This window comes from Adiantum capillus-veneris, chromosome 6, assembly GCF_014529385.1.
Source record: "Adiantum capillus-veneris isolate H3 chromosome 6, ASM1452938v2, whole genome shotgun sequence".
NCBI classification, from domain to species: domain Eukaryota; kingdom Viridiplantae; phylum Streptophyta; class Polypodiopsida; order Polypodiales; family Pteridaceae; genus Adiantum; species Adiantum capillus-veneris.
In genome coordinates this window covers 128,620,506-128,640,572 of record NC_140936.1, presented here as the reverse complement: position 1 = coordinate 128,640,572, position 20,067 = coordinate 128,620,506, and the positions used below count along the sequence as shown (strand labels likewise).

Below are 20,067 nucleotides of genomic sequence, written 5' to 3'. Positions count from 1 at the left end.
CATTCTTCACTGTTTCAACTTCCACATATTGAGACGTCCGAGTTTCCTCTGTATCTTTCTTTGTCTTGATGTACAAATTCCGATTGACATCCTCATAGCATGGCAGTCCTTTGTAGTATCCAATCAGATAGATCCGAATTTGCTCTCTTGTAATATCTGTGGATGTACTTGAAGCTTCTTCCTGAATGGTCTGATTCCTTTGAGACGCCATTGCTTTCGTGTTGACTCCCTTGTTGTACCTATTCAGTGATAGCTCTAATTGCTTGCCTCAATGCTAATAAAAATTATTAGCACCCTTGTGTCGGTCTTTTTTCGCTTGAGGTTCTTCAACTGTTGTGGATGTCTTAATCTCTGAGTTTTCTAAATTGGGTTTTGCTTGCACTGCTTGAACTTCTTAGCTCCCTTGCTTGCCAAGACTCATACTGTCTTGTCTGGCTGCTTGCTTTTCCTACAGCTTTTTAGTAGGCCTCGATCTAGTGGAAGCATTGTGATAAGTTATGCAACTTACCACTATACTGCAACGACTGCTCCCTTTGTAGCGATTCTTGAGTCGAGCTAACCTGTGTTCACTTTAGCACACAATCTACAAAATTCTATTTAGCTGGCAAACTTTTTCACAATGAATGCAGAAATCCTTGAAGTACCTTTGACGGCCACACTTGTTCCTTGAGCACCTTCCAGCGGGTGACCAATGGTTTTCCCAAAAGATAATTTCAATCTGTTAACTCAACAGTCTTCAAAACCGTGACCGTTTCCTCACAATTCTTTCGAACTGTCGGTTTTAGACACCCCTGACTTCCGGATGCATTTTGAGGCCTTAAACGACGTTTTTTTTAAAAGTTGAACTAAATGGTTGCCATAGACATCCATTTAGTTCATGTTTTGATCTAAGATCTGTAGAGTCGCTCTCAAGCTACGTTTTGATATAAAAACTTTTCCAATCCGATACCGTTTGTGAAAGTTATGGCCAAAAGTGAAATGCAGTTTAGAATGGAAGAAGATTTGGGATCTTTGTGACACTGTGAACACTTCTGTATGGTCAAAATTTCAGCTGGAACCTAAAACTAGCCTAGAGACATCCTACGCGTAGGATGTCTATATGCTCAGAATTTAACAAAATTTGGTCTAGAGAGTCCCCTTAAGTCCAGCAACACAATGGTATGCTCAGAATTTCATTTGGACCTAAAAATGACCTTGAGACATCCTACGCGTAGGATGTCTTTTTACTCTGTTTTAGCTCAAACTTGCACTGTAGCTTCCCCTTGATGTGCTAAACTCCCATCTCTTTTTATTTTTTGATTCTGACACTTGTAGGCTGGTCAAATGATCAAGAATCTGCTCTAGAAGCCTGATGTCTCTTCTGATGAATTCCCAAGTCAAATCAACTCCAAATTGGACCAAAATTGACTAGGAGGCTTGCCTCAGGCTCTAAAACTCCCTGCTAGGCCTACAGTCAGTATCTGGCTTCAATTTAATGCATTAGACATCCTACGCGTAGGATGTGTTTTTGCCCAGAATTGCTTGAAATTCAAAGCATAGGCTCCCCTTGAGGTACTGATCACTTTGGTATGCTCAAAATTAAGTTTGGAGTGCAAAATCACACAGATGACATCCTACGCGTAGGATGTCTTTTTGACCTGTTTGATCCCAGACTTGACTCAAAGCTTCCCCTTAATGTCAGCAACACAGTGGTATGCTTAGATTTTGATTTGGATTTCAAAAGACCCTAATTTTAGCTGTTCTAGTCTTTTTCAGTCAAAAGTGCTAAAGTCTGCTTAGGACCCCCGTTTCTCCCCCAAATGAGATGAAAACTCTCTCAGTCACTCAATATATCATGCTGATCATGCTCCTGCAGCCATCCTATGGTTTTGGTCTTGGAATAATGCCTTGGCACAATTTGGGTAGGATGTCTGGCAATTTCAGTCTATTTGGCCTTATCCTATCAAGATATGGTCAAATTTCCACTTTCTAGGTGAAAATAGGGTAAAACCTACCTTCTAAACACACTGGTCAACTCAGATTCTCAAAAAAATGCCCAGATCACCCTATAGACATCCTACTCGTAGGATGTCTACTGCTGATTTTTTTACTCTGAAGTGTTTCTGAACCCTTCTTATGCTCTCAGAAAGTGCAAGTATGCTTCACAATTGCAAAAATCATGCAAAGATCACTCAATTTAACCTTTTTCTGAAATTTTGTGTTTTTTGACTCTACCTTTTGGCTTTTGGTCAACAAAAATAGGAAAAAACACCCAAGTCAATATGTTACTAGGGTAAAACCTACCCTCTGAACCCATTGGCAACCTTAGTTTTCCCAAATTCCCTGCCAAAAGTGCCCTGGAGACATCCTACGCGTAGGATGTCTACTGTCATAAAATGCAATGTTTTTCTGGCAGTAGTACTCCCTATGCTCTGTAGAGCTCTCAACAATAATCACTGAAACTTTTGGACTTCAAATGAGCTTCCAAACAAAACTTACAGTCTTTCCTACATAGCGTTTTCCACTTCTCTGGGAGCCTAAGAGAAAATAAGACATGCATAAAGTGCTCTAGATCAACAATCAAGATATCCTACTTACCCTACTCCTACTCATCATGCGAGATGGTGATTTTGATGTCTCGGTTGCTTCCTGGACTCACATAGACTCTCAAGTCAACCTACCACCACATGTACCACTCCAACTCCTACTCTCTACACCACAACGTCCTACTACTACCTAATACTACCTAAGACGAAGGATCTAGGCCAGACACACGCTCCCTAGACTCCCTCTAAGACCAAGAGATTCCACCACTCTCCGATCCTATCTAAAATAATGAATATACTCTGGCCAGCCAGAGGGACCTCTATCCTCAAGGACTAGTCTCGGTCACCTACTTAAGGCTCTCGTCCCCGGCAGCGGCGCCAATGTTGGACGGGTACGCCGCGATGGACGTCAGCATAGCGAGAACTCACCTAACATATAATGTCAACTGAGGACGAAGCTCGACCCGCAGGCGCGTGGAAGCAAGAAAAGGGTGTCAACCTCTACTCGATCGACTAATGACTACTTCCTACAGAGATATCAAATCTACATGCCATCCGTTCTGTGAATGTGAGAGTCTCCTATGATGCTACCGCAAGCCAAAAACCCATTAGACGTTCTCGAAATGTTACAAAACTTGAGGGATATCCTATCAACACCAATAGGCCACTCTCCCTAAGGTCCGTGACCAAAAAAACCTACTCAATACCCTCCGTGCAGAAACGCGTAGGATGTTTGGCCGGTTTTTGCAGGTCGACGTTTCTGAAAACTAAAGTGCCTAATGTGTAGCTCTACTCGCTCTGATCACGTGGATATGTTGAAATGCAAAAACAAACAACAACTACTCACCAAAACTCCAAAAGTGAATCTGCCAAAACACAGACGAACGCGCGTGATGTAAGAATCAACGCGTAGCTCTCCTCGTGGGCAATACACTGTTGCTCTCCGTTTGCGATTCCCAACACCGTAGCTCCTGTAGCACACACACACACACACTCTCACTCTCTTGCAGTCTCCCAACGACACAAAAGATCCGATTTATTAGAAGTCTTTTTACAATGCTTTAGGTTTTGGCTTATATACTAAGCCTTAGAAAACCTAATGTCCGACCACAATGACCTGATTTGTCCCTAGGCTTCTATAGAGCTTAATTACAACACCGTGAGCTGGCTTTGCTCATCCAACAAGCATCTGTGGCAAAAATACAATTGCCTACTTAAAATATGAAGTTCCCGTAAACATTACAAAAGTGGCCGTAATGGCTCAAAATAATAATAACGGGATATTCGATGATGTCTATGAGCTTGTATCTTCACATTACAGCATCCATCTTCGTCTTCATCACTTCTTCAGCATCTTTAGTTGAAATCTTTAGAGTATCTTTAGAGAATCTTTGAGGAATCTTTATGGAATCTTGATGGAAGCGTTGTTGAAAGATTGACCTTTTAACAGCTTGTATGCCCAACTTTGTGGCCAACTCCGTTGATATGAAGTTGTGAGTAGATCCAAGATGAAATATGATGAAGAAATCATGCTCCCTCACCTTACCCCAATCATATGAAAGGGATGATCATTTGCAACGAGCATCCATGCGCATTTTTACTTTACGTAACATAGTCTAACAAGACATAGTAGGAAGCATATCTTCTTACCAAAATAAGTCAAGGCTACACTTGGCGGCACCTCTAAGATCATGTCCTCCAATGTACTCTCCGTCAGTACGCTCCACCAATATTCCGGACTTGGCATCAAAAAATTTGTTGTCCACGCTCTCTCCATCTCGTTGATCGTAGATAGGACGTTTACCTTATGATAAAACAATCCTAGAAATAGTGTTTCCACCTACAAATTACAATTAGAATGTGATCTAATTGAAGAAAACTACGAGCATCTTTTTCCAATCAATAAACAACTTTGCTTACTCTCTCAATCTCAATGGTCTTTTGCATATAACCATCGAGAATCAAAATAAGGATGGTGTGCATCATTTTGAATCCCATCTCAATGGCATAGCCAATCACAATGCCAAAGTGATCAATGTAGCTTAAGGTGATGTACCACCCATTGTCTGCCTTATACTTAGAAGCTACCATGGCCACTTTCTTACTCAATTTTTGAGAGAATTGATTCCATGGAGGAACCTGCATATTACGCATTTTTACTTTATTTAAAGTTCCAAAATTGTCATCTACTAGAGGTGCCCATTGAGGTTTTGAAGAATGCATACCTCGTTCTCCAAAAATTTCTCAATTTTAAAATTTATTGGAAAATCCGCAAACAAAAGAGAGTCCACTTCATTGCTCTTTTCCCCATCAACATTGGTTGAATGTAGAAAATTCAAGATCCTGCATACAATCAAACACATGTATTTCAAACATTCACAACACATGCCACACATAGTCAATCTTTCTTCTCACATGTATTTACCATTTCTCATCATCAAGAGAAATTTTGTAAACATATATCATGTTGCCAATAACGGTCACATCATAATCTAAAAATAAAATATTTTATCAAGACTTGTTGAGTAGAAAAAAAGTGAGCTAGATATCTTTACAAGCAAGTTTATTTGTGGAACCTTGAGAACCTATTTTATTTTTTTGGGGGGACTTCTTGGGCTTTTTGGATTTAACGAATTCCAATCATTTCTTTATAGAGGCGATTATACTAGTGTTTACTCTTTTTAAAGAGGTGGCTTTCTTAGAAGCCGAGCCAATCTCCTCAATACCCTCTTCATTTATTTCAAGAACGTGCTCTAAACTAAACAAGAATATGTTTCTCTCACAAACATAGCTTAAATAACCTGAGCACTTTAACAATTTTGTACTTATTATAAATGCCAAAAAATGACCTTTAGATAAGTTCCCTTCATAGCGTGGGTAGGTGCCTCAAGTATAATCTAGCCACCAAGGTGAATACTCAATTTCCCAATCAAGCAAACCATGATCTCTCATCCATAGCAAAAACATACACTCCTCAAAAGAGAGGCCCCTCCAACTTTCAACAACAACTGGCAACTTCTCCAACAAAGTTTGATTGTAAAGCTGAGTTATCCATCTACAAAAAATGCATTTAACCATATTTGAGCTCCTTTACCTAGTGACTTATTTATTATACAAACTCTAAGTGCAAAATAGAATATCAACCTTAAAGATATGAATTGTTTTACCTGAATAATACTCTCCTCAAAGATTCCATGAGCTCTGGAAAATTTTCATGCGACTCTTTTGTGTTGAGCTTACTCCAAAGCTCCATAAAATCTTTATCAATGTGGTCCCTCAACCGATGATGAAACCATGCTTCAAAGCCCTCTGGCAGTCCATCAATCATTTTCCCTTTGATCCGCTTCAAGATACTTCCCCAATACCATTCTTTACACAAGTACATTCTTAATTTCATGGAACTAATATAACACTCAGAAGTAACACCATCTACATGGCAATGCATCAAAGAGTGCAATATTTCCTTTTTCCTATAAAGAAAATAATAAACAAACCATAAATGCATTGATTCATTTGATGATTTCATGTGCATTTTTGGGCCACGGATTATTACCTATTCGGGTATTATTTTAAAAGCTTCCAAAGAGTGGACCTTGTCTCTTGTAAGGCCCACCTTATCCTTTTCTCTTACCTGATTGAAGTTCAATAACAAAGAGAAGAACCCTGGGCCATTGGCAGGGTTGAAAATGGCCAACATCTATGTTGCATTTGCACTAAATAAAATCCAATCAATTCAATCCAAATGAAATGTAAACTTACAATTTTGTAGAAATTCAAACATGAATGGTGAGAAGAGACAATGTTTACCTTATAATCCCTTTCTCCGAATATTTTTTCTACTCTTCCTCAAGCAACCATTTTGTTTTTTGGCACTGAAATTGATGGATCATTGATCTCTTGCACCTCTTTGATAAGAGACATGTCAAAATTTTCCTTTTGTAGAGCAAGTAGGAAAAGAAGTAAGATTTTACAAAATTATGTATAGCTTTAGAAATTACATAAAAAGTATACTTTAAGGTAAAAAAGTATAGCTTTCATATGAGCAGTGCCAATAATAGAGCAGGAGCGTTGTACCAACTCCCTTTAGATGCCTTCTTCTCGCAAGCAAGCTCTACCTCTATCCATCGAATCCAATCTTGGGGACAGTCTTTCATTAGAGAATCTTTGCTTGCCACGGCTAGTTTCCGGAACAAGAAGATATCTTGACCAAAATTTGTGCTCATAGTGGCTCTACCAATCCTAAACCACAATATCTTAAATTAGATAGCAAGATAATGACATTGACATAGTAATTACAATATCTTAAAAAAGAACAAATGAGCCTACTCAATCTCAGAGTGTAGAGCTAGCATAAGCTCTCCCTCTGCACTTCTATCAACATGGACAAATTGACACTTGAAAAAACAATGTCTCCATCTTATCATTGAAAATTCTACAAACAACAAAAGGGAAAATTAGATAGCATAGAGTAATACAAGACAACCTTATATTAAACAAAAAACAATTCACTTACGCATTTTTATCAAGTGTATCCAAGTTTTGAAGCGGTGATTGCCATCCCAAACAATAAATTATTTTCTCCTAGAGGAAGGGAATTATCAAAATCATCGTTAATTTCTTGCCAAATAGGCCCCCATTCTTCTTTTTGTAATAATGTTGATCATGGCCAGGCTTCTTAAATGACACAAGAAATGGAGCTCCAATCACACTGTATCCAAATATCTCAAACCTTTTCACTAAGCCCGTAGTGCCTGGATCCATCTCTCTAATGGACCCAGCTCTCTAATGGATTCGTTTTCCATCAATCTGCAGAGAGGAATGTGAGGAGGTTCCCCACCTCTCTTTGCAATAAAACCCTCTACATATCTTCCAATATGCGACCATGAACATCCTTTACAAACACTAAAGGATGATCGGCAGGTTTAGCAACAATTGTCGTTGCTTCAGACACGCTTTGGGCCACCACTCCACCTTGTGTAGCATGAATATCTATCAGCTACTCTTCTTCATGCACATCACCCAATATATTCTCTTCTTCATGTACATCACCCAATATATCCTCCTTTTGGACGAACATTGGAAGAACAAATGGAAGATCGTGCATTAACCCTATGTCCTATAGTGCTAGACCTTAATGTGTATCCTACTCCTAACAACAAAAAACAACAAGACCACAACTAGCTTACTATATAGTGATAAAAAAAAAAACCACAAATATCTTAGTATAGCTGAACTTACTTTGATAGATACATGTCCTGCCACGTTTAGATGGTGTACGAACCATAGTCTATCAACTATAATCACTAAACAACAAAAGTATTCTTAGCAACAACAATTCAAATAGAAACTTCAAAATTTTGGCAGTATAACGGCGTAAAATGCAAATAAAAATAAAATCTCATTCCATACTTGCTTCCATGTAGCACCACAATGCTCCCTGGAAGAAACAAATACAAGACCACTTCGACATATGTATAGCTCTACACTTCAATATGTGTCAATGTGTGTGTGTACTACAACAAGTGTATTTGTGTTTTTATGTGTATGCAAATGCATGATTGTAAGTGTCTTTGTGTGTGAGTATGCATGATCATATGTGATGCATGGTTTTTAGGACCCCTTCTGAAGATGCAATAAAGGCACAGTCAGTTGTTGGGGAGATGAGGATACTCTAGTCCAAGGGATCTCGAAAGAGAAGAAAAATCTACTTCACAAGCACCAAAGAGTAAAAAGTGCCATGGACAGAAGATACGTGGGAACGAGCTCTTATGCATGCCTACAACCTATATCTTACAAAATAGCCCATTCTAGCTGTGAATTTCTAGTGAAATTTACACGAGGATGCTCGTGTGGACTCACAGCACAGCATACTCCGTTTTCACTTTTTTACCGACAGTAAATATTTTTTACCACAGTAAATATTTTTTTACCTACAGTAAATATTTTTCACCTACATGGTAAATACAAATAACTTTTTACCTACAGTAACTTTTTTTACCCATGGTAAATATTTTTTACTGCACCATAAGTATTTGGTAGGTAACAGTTCACTGTTACTAGAAGCAGTGATTGGGCATCAACAATGCAGTTACAGGAGGAGAAAAGGGGAAAATCTTATGGTTTTGAGTTACAGGGATGAAGACTTTTGAGTTGAAAAGAGACATGCTGATTTTTTCAAAGAACACATGTCAAAAGAAGCCATGGTTGAGGACTTTTTGAGAATTTGATATTCAGGAGGACCCAGCAGGTCCCCCCCTGACATGTGCAGAACCTCCAGTTTCAACAGCCACCTACCTACTCTTAAATGCTGGTCAAGGCCTTATCCCCATGTGTCACAATCAGAAAAATCAGCATTTACCCTCCCCTCTCACATCACTCTAGAGAATATCTTGATGGTGACATATCAGGTGACCTCAATCTGTGACCACCCTGAGCAAAAAGTAACCCCAATCAACGGATTTAAGCATGTTTATCCCTAATCCTAAACCCTCTCAGAAACCTATATAAGGAGGCCTACTCTCACTCAAGAACAACACTTCACCCCCTTCACCAAGCAATAAAGCTATGACGACATTGCTCACAACGAGGAGCTATGGATGGAGCTCTACTCTCTCTCCCTCTCTCTCTCTCCCTCTAGTATGCTACATTACTAGCCCTAAAACCTAAATAAGGAGTCTTCTCTCATGCTCCATGGCCACCATCCTCGCCATCATTCTCTAAGGTATTGATGTGTTGCTAGTAGGATCATACCTACTTGCTGGGTTGATTGTTTTTCACAAGGGATTATGCCATCCTTGGCTTGCTTCTCTATATCCTTGTTATGTATGATCAGATGCCGTTGTATTGTTAAGATGATGTCTTGTGTATATATATGCTACATAAGGTCCCTAAGCTTCGTTTCTATGTGTTTTGCCATATGTTTTGATGCCATCATAATGCCAGAAGTCTCACTTGCCTATGTGCACTATGTGTGAGGTCCCTAAACCTCTTAATTTAGGGTGGTGTCCCCTTTGTTTTGTTTTTTGCTTGTTTGCATGAGGTGTGGTTTGTGGAGTGTACACGAGTACAGATGCCACCCGATTGAACTGCTCTTTTTCCCGCTATCATTTTGGTGCCCCCACGGAGGAGGGCTACACAGACCTTCAGTCCACAAGCAATGAAGATGTGAAATCTACAACATGGACGAATGGCGTGAGGAGTTTGCAAATTGGAGAACAGAAGAGGAGGAGGCTTTAGAGGCCTTAAAAGCTTTCATCGAGGTCTTGTTACCAGGTTGCAGTGTCATTGAAATTCAAGAAGTAAGTTCTTCTACATGCCTTGTTCGTGATCGTCGCCAACGAAGGAGAGTGAGAAGAAGAGCTTGATATACCTCTCCTCTCAACCTATGAGTGCTCCAGAAACCTCCAACGCACACGAGCTTGAAATATTCTACATCAACATACACGAAGGTACTGTGACACACATTAAGGGAAGAGAAAGCATCACCAGACCTCTCTTTCCTGAGGAGCCGACTAAGAGGAGGAAGATCACCTCTACACCTAAGTGGCCCAAGGCCGCAGCGCGTGCTCAAGCGTAAGGTAACATTTGGCTTAATCTCATTAATAAGGGATTACATGACCACTACAGGCAAGAAAAAGGCTAGTGAGCAACCAAATTCAACCTCCAACTTGCAACCACGACTCTCACCCCTAAATCCTCCTGAAGCAAAGAGGCGAAGGCTTGCCTACAAGATTGCCGCCCGTCTGCGAGTGCTCCCAGTGCACTTTGTGAATCCAGACACCACCAATCCCAAGCCAACCTCCTGTCCGCGTGAAGATCACTTTGGATATTGTCCAAAGTGCTTTGGAGACCGGGTGAAAAGCCTCCCTGCCCTACCTTTGCTGCTAATTTTCAAGAAGTTATCTCAATCTAAGGAAACTATCTTAGTTGATGATGTGCTGCACATTAATGGTGTCACTTTCATTCGTCATGTTGATTATGGTAATAGCATCCAATTGTTGCTTGCTAAAAGGCTCAGCATTGTACAAAGTGTTGCCATCATGCCTTACATCTTCACAGATGCATCAGGAAGAGTCGAAGTGATCCGAGGTGCTGACCTTCTATGGCTGATCAGGCTCATTGGTCCCAAGGTGGTGCAACTAAGCTAGGCTCTGGTGTGTAAGTATGGATGCCAATAATGAGAATGATGATCCCCGCATGTTTCCTTTCCATTTTGTGCGTCATATCCGTGTGAATATTTGTATTGATAGAAAAATCTTTTATCAGCAAAGAATAGCCCTGTTGTTTGGAGCCGAGAGACTTGGGGAAATCTTGCGCTCTCCTCATCCTGTCATTCTACCCTTACTAGACTATTACCATTCCTTTGATGTATTGATCTTCATCCTATTTTGAGTTAAGTTGTGCTAAAGCTCCAAATTGTAATTACCATACTCTATTTTAAAATAAATTGGAGCTGTTTGTGTAATTGTTTACTCTCTCACTTATGGCCTTCCCTAATTTTTATGGTAAGCCTGGGGAGGTTGCTCCAGACTTTTTGGATAATTTGGAAATGGCCTTTCTGGTATCTGGAAGGGATGACGAAGCTACTAAGTTAAGGGCCTTTCCTTTGGTCTTGAGGGAAGGTGCAAAATTATGGTATCAAACTTTGGCACCTGAAGAAAGAAGAGACTGGGAGTCCTTAAAGATGGCCTTCATCGAAGAATTTCTCCGCCATGAGCCTCCAGAGGAGATATGGAGACAGCTCTTAGAGCTACGCTAAACATCACCCAATGACTATAGAAGCTATGAAGGAAAGTTTTCCAACCTGTGGGAGAAATGGTGTGCATCACTAGGTGAAGGAGAAAGGGCGCCAGAATGCCTAAAGAAGGACTGTTTCCTCGCAGGGCTTTACCCCATCCTTCGAGAAAAGGTAAAAGGTAAATTCCCAGATACCTTTGATAAAGCTATGACTTATGCAAGGGAGAAGGATAGGAAGTTAAAATTCCAAGCTCAACTACAAGGGGGAATGGAGCCTCCACCGCTAGCTCAACCTACGGCAAGGGTAGTAGCAGGGACAGGAGCAACAGACCAAGAGTCCTCTCAACAAGAATTACTTCAACAAATCACCAATCAACTAGAGAGCCTGTCCATCAATCTGGTTCAAGGTGTAAGGGCTCCCCAGCCAGGAAATGAACGAAATAGACAAGAAGGACAAAGGTAAGCACGTGAGTACATTTGCTACAACTGTGGAGAGGTAGGTCACGGCATGTATTATTGCCCCCATCCACGACGCTATCAAGAAAATGGTAATCAAAGACGGCCTCCTCGCCAGCAAGTCACTCCTCCTCGAGCTAGGCCACTAAATGGACAAAATGCACACGTGGCTCCACCAATCCAAATATTGAGACCCCCTCCTCCACCACCACAAGCACCAGCAGAGATCCCTCCACTACCATCGGGAGGGGAGGACAGGGCTGTCTCTATCATAAGTCTTGACAATGGTAAGGATAAAGGGAAAGAAAAAATGGAGGAAGTTGTTGCCATGCCAATAAAGAGATTTAGGAGACAAAGAACTGATGAAATGGAAGCTTCAGAGCCGCATAAAGGGAGTGAGGGTTCCTCCCAAGTGATAGGAGACAAGAAAAGGAAGAGTAGGTCAAGGAGGCACATAGGAGTAGAAGACTTTCCACTTGGGGTAGGATACATACCTTACGACCTGGTAGCAGATGTGAGTAGGCAAGGACCAAAGATTTCATGGCAGCAACTCCTCCACCTTTCCCCAAAGATGCGTAGAACCTGGTCTAAGATGGTCAGCACCAGGACGGCTAAGGCAAAGTCAGTTGGGTCTATTAGTGCAAGAGGCATGAAGGATATCGTGCCAGTCATTGATGCAGAGATTAAGAGTCAGCGAGTCTCCAATGTGTACATAGATGGTGGAGCCGAGATTTGTGTTATGACAGAGAAATTAATGCACAGGTTGGGTTTGGAAGTAAACGAGCAAACTTCCTTACAAGCTAAGATGGCAAATAATGTAAGGGTGGCTTGTGTGGGAAAGGTTAATGGAGTGAAGGTTTCAGCTTTTGGTGTTGCAATCTCAATTGATGCTTATGTGATCCCAACTAAGAGGGAGGGCTATCCGCTAATCCTTGGAAGACCTTGGCTTATGGCTATGAAAGCTAGGCAAGATTGGGAGACAGGTTCCCTTGAGTTGCGACCAAATCATAAGGTAGGTGGAAAGCAACAAAAAATTGTGTATGACATGAAGCAGGGTAGACAACAAGACCTAGAGATGGAGACTTCTATGGATGAATGGAGCACAAGCAGCTGCTCTTCATCTGAGGATGAGTCATCTGAGGAGGATGCTAGCTCTTTGGAAGTCATGGGTATAATACTGCGAAACCCAGAAGGAGAAGGTGGTCAAGACTCTCTAAACAAGGAAGAAGCCACAGGCTTAGAGGAGATGCTAGCTAAGGACCTACTAGAAGAAGAGAGAGAACCCTATTTGCAGGTACTAAAGAAGCATGCTGGCCTCTATATAACTGATTACGAGCACATTAAAGGAGTGACGGTAACCCAACACCATATCCAATTAAAGGAAGGTGCCGTCAACCTTGTTGGTGATGAGGTATTTGCACAGGTTAAAGCTCTAGTAGGTCATGTTTCTGAGTATAAAGAGATGGTTGTGGAGACGTTTACAGAGGGTTTGGATACAGGTTTGAAAAGTGATCAAGTTTGCTTGGCTATGCAGCAAGTGGAGGCAAATGGCAGGGTCTTGCTATGTTATGTGATGCTATGGATACATGTGTTATTGGAGGTTGCTTTACATATATTTTTGTGTCAATGGCGAGGTTTTTTTGAAGTGGACTATACCATGGAGGGTTTTGTAGCAGATGGTAGGATAGCTGCTTATGATTCACGTTTCTTAAGTGATGGCAAGTATGCTTATAGTGGACACGAAGGATTATGGATGCAGGGTGACGAAGCTCCGTGCTATAAAGAGCTGGAAGGGTGGCCTGTCTATTGGCCTACAAGTGCAAAGGAAGGCTTGGATATACATGTTTTACAGGTTGATGGCAATGAGCAATGCTTTACTTTTGATCCAGGTGGATTCTACACCATGCGTGGGGGAGCTTTGAGCTTTCCATTTGACCCTAGAGGGTGATGCAGTAGCAGATCCTTTTTTCTCTATCTCTATCCTATCTATATAGCCACTATACTATCATTTTTCTTATGCAGTCTATAGCTCTATGTTATATAATTCTCTCTATACAGTCATCTTTTACCTAAATAATACTATGGTTGAGCATGAATGCTCAACGAGGGGTTGGGCAAAAAAAAAAAAAAAAAAGGAAAAAAAGAGAAGAAAAAAAAGAAAAAAAGAGAATGCTACCAGTGAAAGCGGATATTGACAATGGATGGGGTATGGCTTTCAAGGGTCTAGGAGACCAGTTGTTAGTCATGGATGGATACAATTATTCATCAGAAAGGACTAAACAGGGTGCATCAGCCAAGAAAGCAGTAACATGGCAAATTCAATTGGTACCAGGTGGGTAAGTATTCAAGAGAACCCTATTGTAGCACAACCTACAGCTAGAGGCATCAAATACCTCTAGCTTAAGGGGGAGGGCTATATGATGCATGGTTTTTAGGACCCCTTCTGAAGATGCAATAAAGGCACAGTCAGTTGTTGGGGAGATGAGGATACTCTAGTCCAAGGGATCTCAAAAGAGAAGAAAAATCTACTTCACAAGCACCAAAGAGTAAAAAGTGCCATGGACAGAAGATACGTGGGAACGAGCTCTTATGCATTCCTACAACCTATATCTTACAAAATAGCCCATTCTAGGTGTGAATTTCTAGTGAAATTTACACGAGGATGTTCGTGTGGACTCACAGCACAGCATACTCCGTTTTCACTTTTTTACCGACAGTAAATATTTTTTACCACAGTAAATATGTTTTACCTACAGTAAATATTTTTCACCTACATGGTAAATACAAATCACTTTTTACCTACAGTAACTTTTTTTACCCATGGTAAATATTTTTTACTGCACCATAAGTATTTGGTAGGTAACAGTTCACTGTTACTAGAAGCAGTGATTGGGCATCAACAATGCAGTTACAGGAGGAGAAAAGGGGAAAATCTTATGGTTTTGAGTTACAGGGATGAAGACTTTTGAGTTGAAAAGAGACATGCTGATTTTTTCAAAGAACACATGTCAAAAGAAGCCATGGTTGAGGACTTTTTGAGAATTTGATATTCAGGAGGACCCAGCAGGTCCCCCCCCGACATGTGCAGAACCTCCAGTTTCAACAGCCACCTACCTGCTCTTAAATGCTGGTCAAGGCCTTATCCCCATGTGTCACAATCAGAAAAATCAGCATTTACCCTCCCCTCTCACATCACTCTACAGAATATCTTGATGGTGACATATCAGGTGACCTCAATCTGTTGACCACCCTGAGCAAAAAGTAACCCCAATCAACGGATTTAAGCATGTTTATCCCTAATCCTAAACCCTCTCAGAAACCTATATAAGGAGGCCTTCTCTCACTCAAGAACAACACTTCACCCCCTTCACCAAGCAATGAAGCTATGCGACATTGCTCACAACGAGGAGCTATGGATGGAGCTCTACTCTCTCTCCCTCTCTCTCTCTCCCTCTAGTATGCTACATTACTAGCCCTAAAACCTAAATAAGGAGTCTTCTCTCATGCTCCATGGCCACCATCCTCGCCATCATTCTCTAAGGTATTGATGTGTTGCTAGTAGGATCATACCTACTTGCTGGGTTGATTGTTTTTGACAAGGGATTATGCCATCCTTGGCTTGCTTCTCTATATCCTTGTTATGTATGATCAGATGCCGTTGTATTGTTAAGCTGATGTCTTGTGTATATATATGCTACATAAGGTCCCTAAGCTTCGTTTCTATGTGTTTTGCCATATGTTTTGATGCCATCATAATGCCAGAAGTCTCACTTGTCTATGTGCACTATGTGTGAGGTCCCTAAACCTCTTAATTTAGGGTGGTGCCCCCCTTGTTTTGTTTTTTGCTTGTTTGCATGAGGCGTGGTTTGTGGAGTGTGCACGAGTACAGAGGCCACCCAATTGCACTGCTCTTTTTCCCGCTATCATTTTGTGTGTCATGCATTATTGTGTAGTTGTGTGTGTATGAAAGTGTTTATGTGTGTGTATGAAATTGTATTTGTGTGTGTGTGTATTACAACAATTTTATTTGTGTTTGTGTTTGTAGTATGCAAATGCATGATTGTAAGTATGTTTGCATGTGACTATGAAAGTGTTTATGTGTGTGTATGCAATTGTATTTGTGTGTGTGTATTACAAAAATTTTATTTCTGTTTGTGTTTGTAGTATGCAAATGCATGATTTTAAGTGTGTTTGCATGTGAGTATGCATTAGTGTATTTGCGTCATGTGTTATTGTGTGGTTGTGTGTGTGAATGCAAGTGTGTATGTGTGTGTGTGTGTGTGTCGGTGTGTGTGTGTGTGCATTTCTACCATAGGAGCCTCCAATGGAGCTCCTCCATGCCTTGAAAGGCATGGTGAGAAGGCAAGGTAGGTTGCACATAGCCATTAGGCCTATTCCTTATACTAATATTCCTACTTGGAATGTTGTCTCTTAGGGTGCACTAATCAGAGGATATACATAAGAAGGTCAAGGTGAGCAAGCAATGAACTACTTTAAATACATGATCCATCCCTCCAAATGTAGAAAACTATATGTGCATGTAAACGGCTTATGCAAGTATTTGACTTGTAAACAATGGGGAAGAAGATTATAAGCTGAGGGTTGTTGCAAAATAACATCGTAGTGCACATGATGATCCCTATTCTGCACTTATTTGAGCAAATTTTAGTGCTATTTGGAGTAGTAAGTTGTCCCTTTAGGTGCATTTGGGGTCATGCTAGGAGAATACACATGATAATTAGCATTGAAATTTCATAGATCATGATTGCCTCATGGTGATATTTATATGGTTTTATGTGTGGATATATTTTTGAGTTTTTATCATATTAATGTAAGGTTTGAGGTTTGTGAGGGAAGCTATAGCGCTTAGTAGGTTTGGTATAAGTGAGGTGATAACTATAGGGTGTGGTGAGTGCTTATTCTGCCCAAGAAGTTAGTGAGAGGGTGTATGCAGAGGATGAGAAGTGGTACCCATCAGTAAGCCTAGTGAAGTCAATGGAGATATCATAAATGACTAGCTAGTTTGACACCCTATGGAGTTTCCAATGATATAGTTTTCTTGTGATGATCTATGTGAGAATATGATACACAAGTCCTTTGGAAGTTGAATTGGAGTAGGTTCAGGAATATATCTAGGTATGCACATTGTTGGGGTGGTAAAGCCCAATGTGCTAGCCCTAAGTAAGTGGGCGGCCGGACACTATCAACTGACCATTTACACTATACAATAAGGACTCAAACCTTAGCTCACTATTGTGAGTAAGTCCACTATATTTGTGTCTCGTCTTCTTCTCTACTTCACCTCCATCACACTCCAGCTTGCACACACCTGTATTGCACCTTTAACTAGTATCAGAGCAGGTGGGAGGCTCTACACAGTGCCCCGCAGGGTTGCACATGTCACTTCCGCTGATTGCCCTCAGATTTCGTGAGTGCAAAGAGGAGCGCAAGGTTTGTAAATGAGCTCGTTGGGCCTTGCCTGCAATTATTTTTGCAGTTTCGGATCATTTTGAGCTTCGTTTGGTCTCTACAAGTGCTACAAAGGCGGTTTTTTTTGTCTTGTCGTGTATGGCTGTAGGTTCTATGATTTTTGCATATTTGGGTTGTTTGACTACAGGTTGCAGGTACATGTGCTTATACAGGTGGAAACAGGACAGGACACAGTTTGTAGATTTTGCACTTTGTAGATTTTTCTCCGATTCTCTATCATATGCATTTTAATGTATAAGATCTTGTGGGTTTGATTATCAAACAAACTGCCGCTACGGTTGTTATTACATCTCTATGATCATTGTGGTTGATGTATGATCTTATGAGGTATATGTATTGATAGAAATCTCTGCATAGCCTTTTGTGAGGGTCATGGTGAGGTTTTGTGAAACTGAGGGATACTCATGTCCGAGATCCTTTCCGTCAATTAGGTACTGGAGTAATTCCCGGACAACCCCATTCTCTACATCAAGCATAGGGTGTATATTTTATGAGGGTAGATCAAGGGTGGTATGCTCTTGCTAGTTTGCCATTGAGGCATTGATACACTTTATGCATATGTCGAGTTTGTAGTGTATCAAAAGAGAGACAGTTTGATGCGTAGTGGACATTGACCAGTGACCTTGACAATATACAATGACAAATTTTTGTCAGTTTCTGTGTTTTTTGGATAGTTGATCAGAGTTCATTTTTTTGTCAGAACTGAGCTCGTTTTTCCCCAAGTTCTAGTTATGTGTTTATGGAGCTTCTTTGTTGAGTTCTTGCTACGATGGTGTCTTCATCTGAGAGCTCATTGTTAACATCGAGAAGTTGGATGGAACCAATTTTCCATTTTGGAAGGATCAGATTTACAATGTGTTGATGCAGAAGAAGCAGGCAAGGCCCATAAAGCTAAGGGTGTTAAACCAAAAGGGATGTCAGATATTGACTGGTTGGAGTTGGATAAAATTGCTAGGTCTACCATAATGTTGACCTTGTCAAAGAGCGTGTATTTTAACCTCAAGGATATGAGGAGCAGTTTTGAGCTATGGCAGAAGTTATGCGATTTGTACAAGAAAAAGAGTGTAGCTTCCTGAGTGTGTTGGCTAAAATAGCTAGATGATCATAAGATGAAAGAAGGGACGTCCATGTCTAGTCATCTTAATGAATTCATCACCATTTTTAGTCAGCTGAGTGCACAAGAAATCAAGTTTGATGATTCTATGAAAGCAATATTCTTGTTGGTTACACTACAAGAGAGCTATGATACCTTCCGTACAACTGCGAGCAATTCTTCACCAGCTAGTGGTCTTACCTCTGCCAATGTGGAAGGCAATTTTCTTACCAAAGAGGTTAACAAAAAGAACCTTGATAATACACGCAACAGTAGTAATTCTCTCACTGTGAGAGGTACATCTATTGATAGGGGGAAATCAATTAAAAGGGGAAAGCCAAGCTGTAAGTCACCTGGTTACAATAACAAGGATGTTGAGTGCTATTATTTCCATAAGAAGGGGCATATGAAGAAAAGCTGTCACCAATGGAAGAAGGATAAAGGCAAAGAAATAAGCAGGAAGGAAGAAAGGACAAAGAGGGTTGAGGTGTAAAGATTAAAGAAATCAATGCAATCAATGAAGATGGTGAAGATGGCAATATTCTTCTCACCTCAAGCTTGCATGGTGCACATCTTGTTGCCATAAATGATCTTGTTATGCATGATTAGATTTTGGATTTAGGGGTGTCATTTCATGTTACTCCTCATAAGGAGTGGTTTACTACTTATGATGCATCTTGTAAGGGCCGAGTTCATCTTGGCAATGACTATACATTGAGGTGGTCCGGGGTGGACAACAAGAAGAGCGGCCTCTAGACACCCTTCATGGCTCTCGTGTTGCTCAATGAAGCTAGGGCACAACACAACACAACCAAGAAAAATCCCTAGCCAAACCCAACTTAAAAAGGGCACCACCTAGTTATGGATGCGAACTTTGATGCAAAACACACACAAACAAGCAACAATTTTCTATAGAAGGATCCATTGAGAGAATGGAGGGAGATGGAGAGTGAGGTTTCCCAAACAATTGTCTTGCAATTTGAGAGGTGAAAGAAGACCTTGCTACACTGTCAAAGAGCCTGCATGGAGACTACACCAACACGTTGGTGCAACCAAAGTGTGTCCACTCTAGAAAGTGGCATGGGTAGATATATGCAAGGTAGCAGAAGTATGGCAAAGGTCTTGATCAGCTAGAAAAATCATGGGATGATAGATAACAGCAAAATTGTATGCCTGATGCACCTTATAGGCCAAGGAAGGCTCCATGAGCGGCTAGTTTGGTGAACAGATGAAGGAGATACAAAGTGCAGCTTTTGGGTCCAAGAATGAAGAGCTTGAAGTGCTGAAGGAGCAGGCTGAGACGGCTTATCAAACAGAGCTACGGAGCCCAGGTTATTGAAGGTTGAAGTTTCAGTGGATTGTAGATTCTTGCCGAACAGGACAGCTGGAGACAGGTGGTCCAATTGGGAGTGGAGGTACAGGTGTCTAGAACTCAAGTTATGGAACCTACTCATCTTTTCAGATTGCAGATTAGAGCCACGGTTTGCATTTTATGGCCAGCTGAAGTTTTACCTGGGCTAGGTTGATACCCACCTGACCACATGGGTAATCATGCAATCTGGCGTCTTTTGAGACTCGACAAGGTTCTAGAGCAGGGTATGCATCGTACAGAGCTAGGAGGAATGGACTGCACGTCAAACAAAGTTCAGAGCAAAAGGTTCCAGCAGTCCGAAGATTGGGTGTCTTTGTCCAAAGTTGGCAGATGCTTTGATCGATTTTTGCGACCTCAATATGGGGTCTTGGGAAATCCCAAAATGCGGTTGGAGC

General features: G+C 40.9%; 1 pseudogene; it reads right to left on the bottom strand.

Annotated features, from left to right (window-relative positions):
* Positions 1 to 4,171: 4,171 nt before the first annotated feature.
* Positions 4,172 to 7,809, bottom strand: LOC147456265 (uncharacterized; annotated as a pseudogene).
* Between the last annotated feature and the right edge of the window lie 12,258 nt (positions 7,810 to 20,067).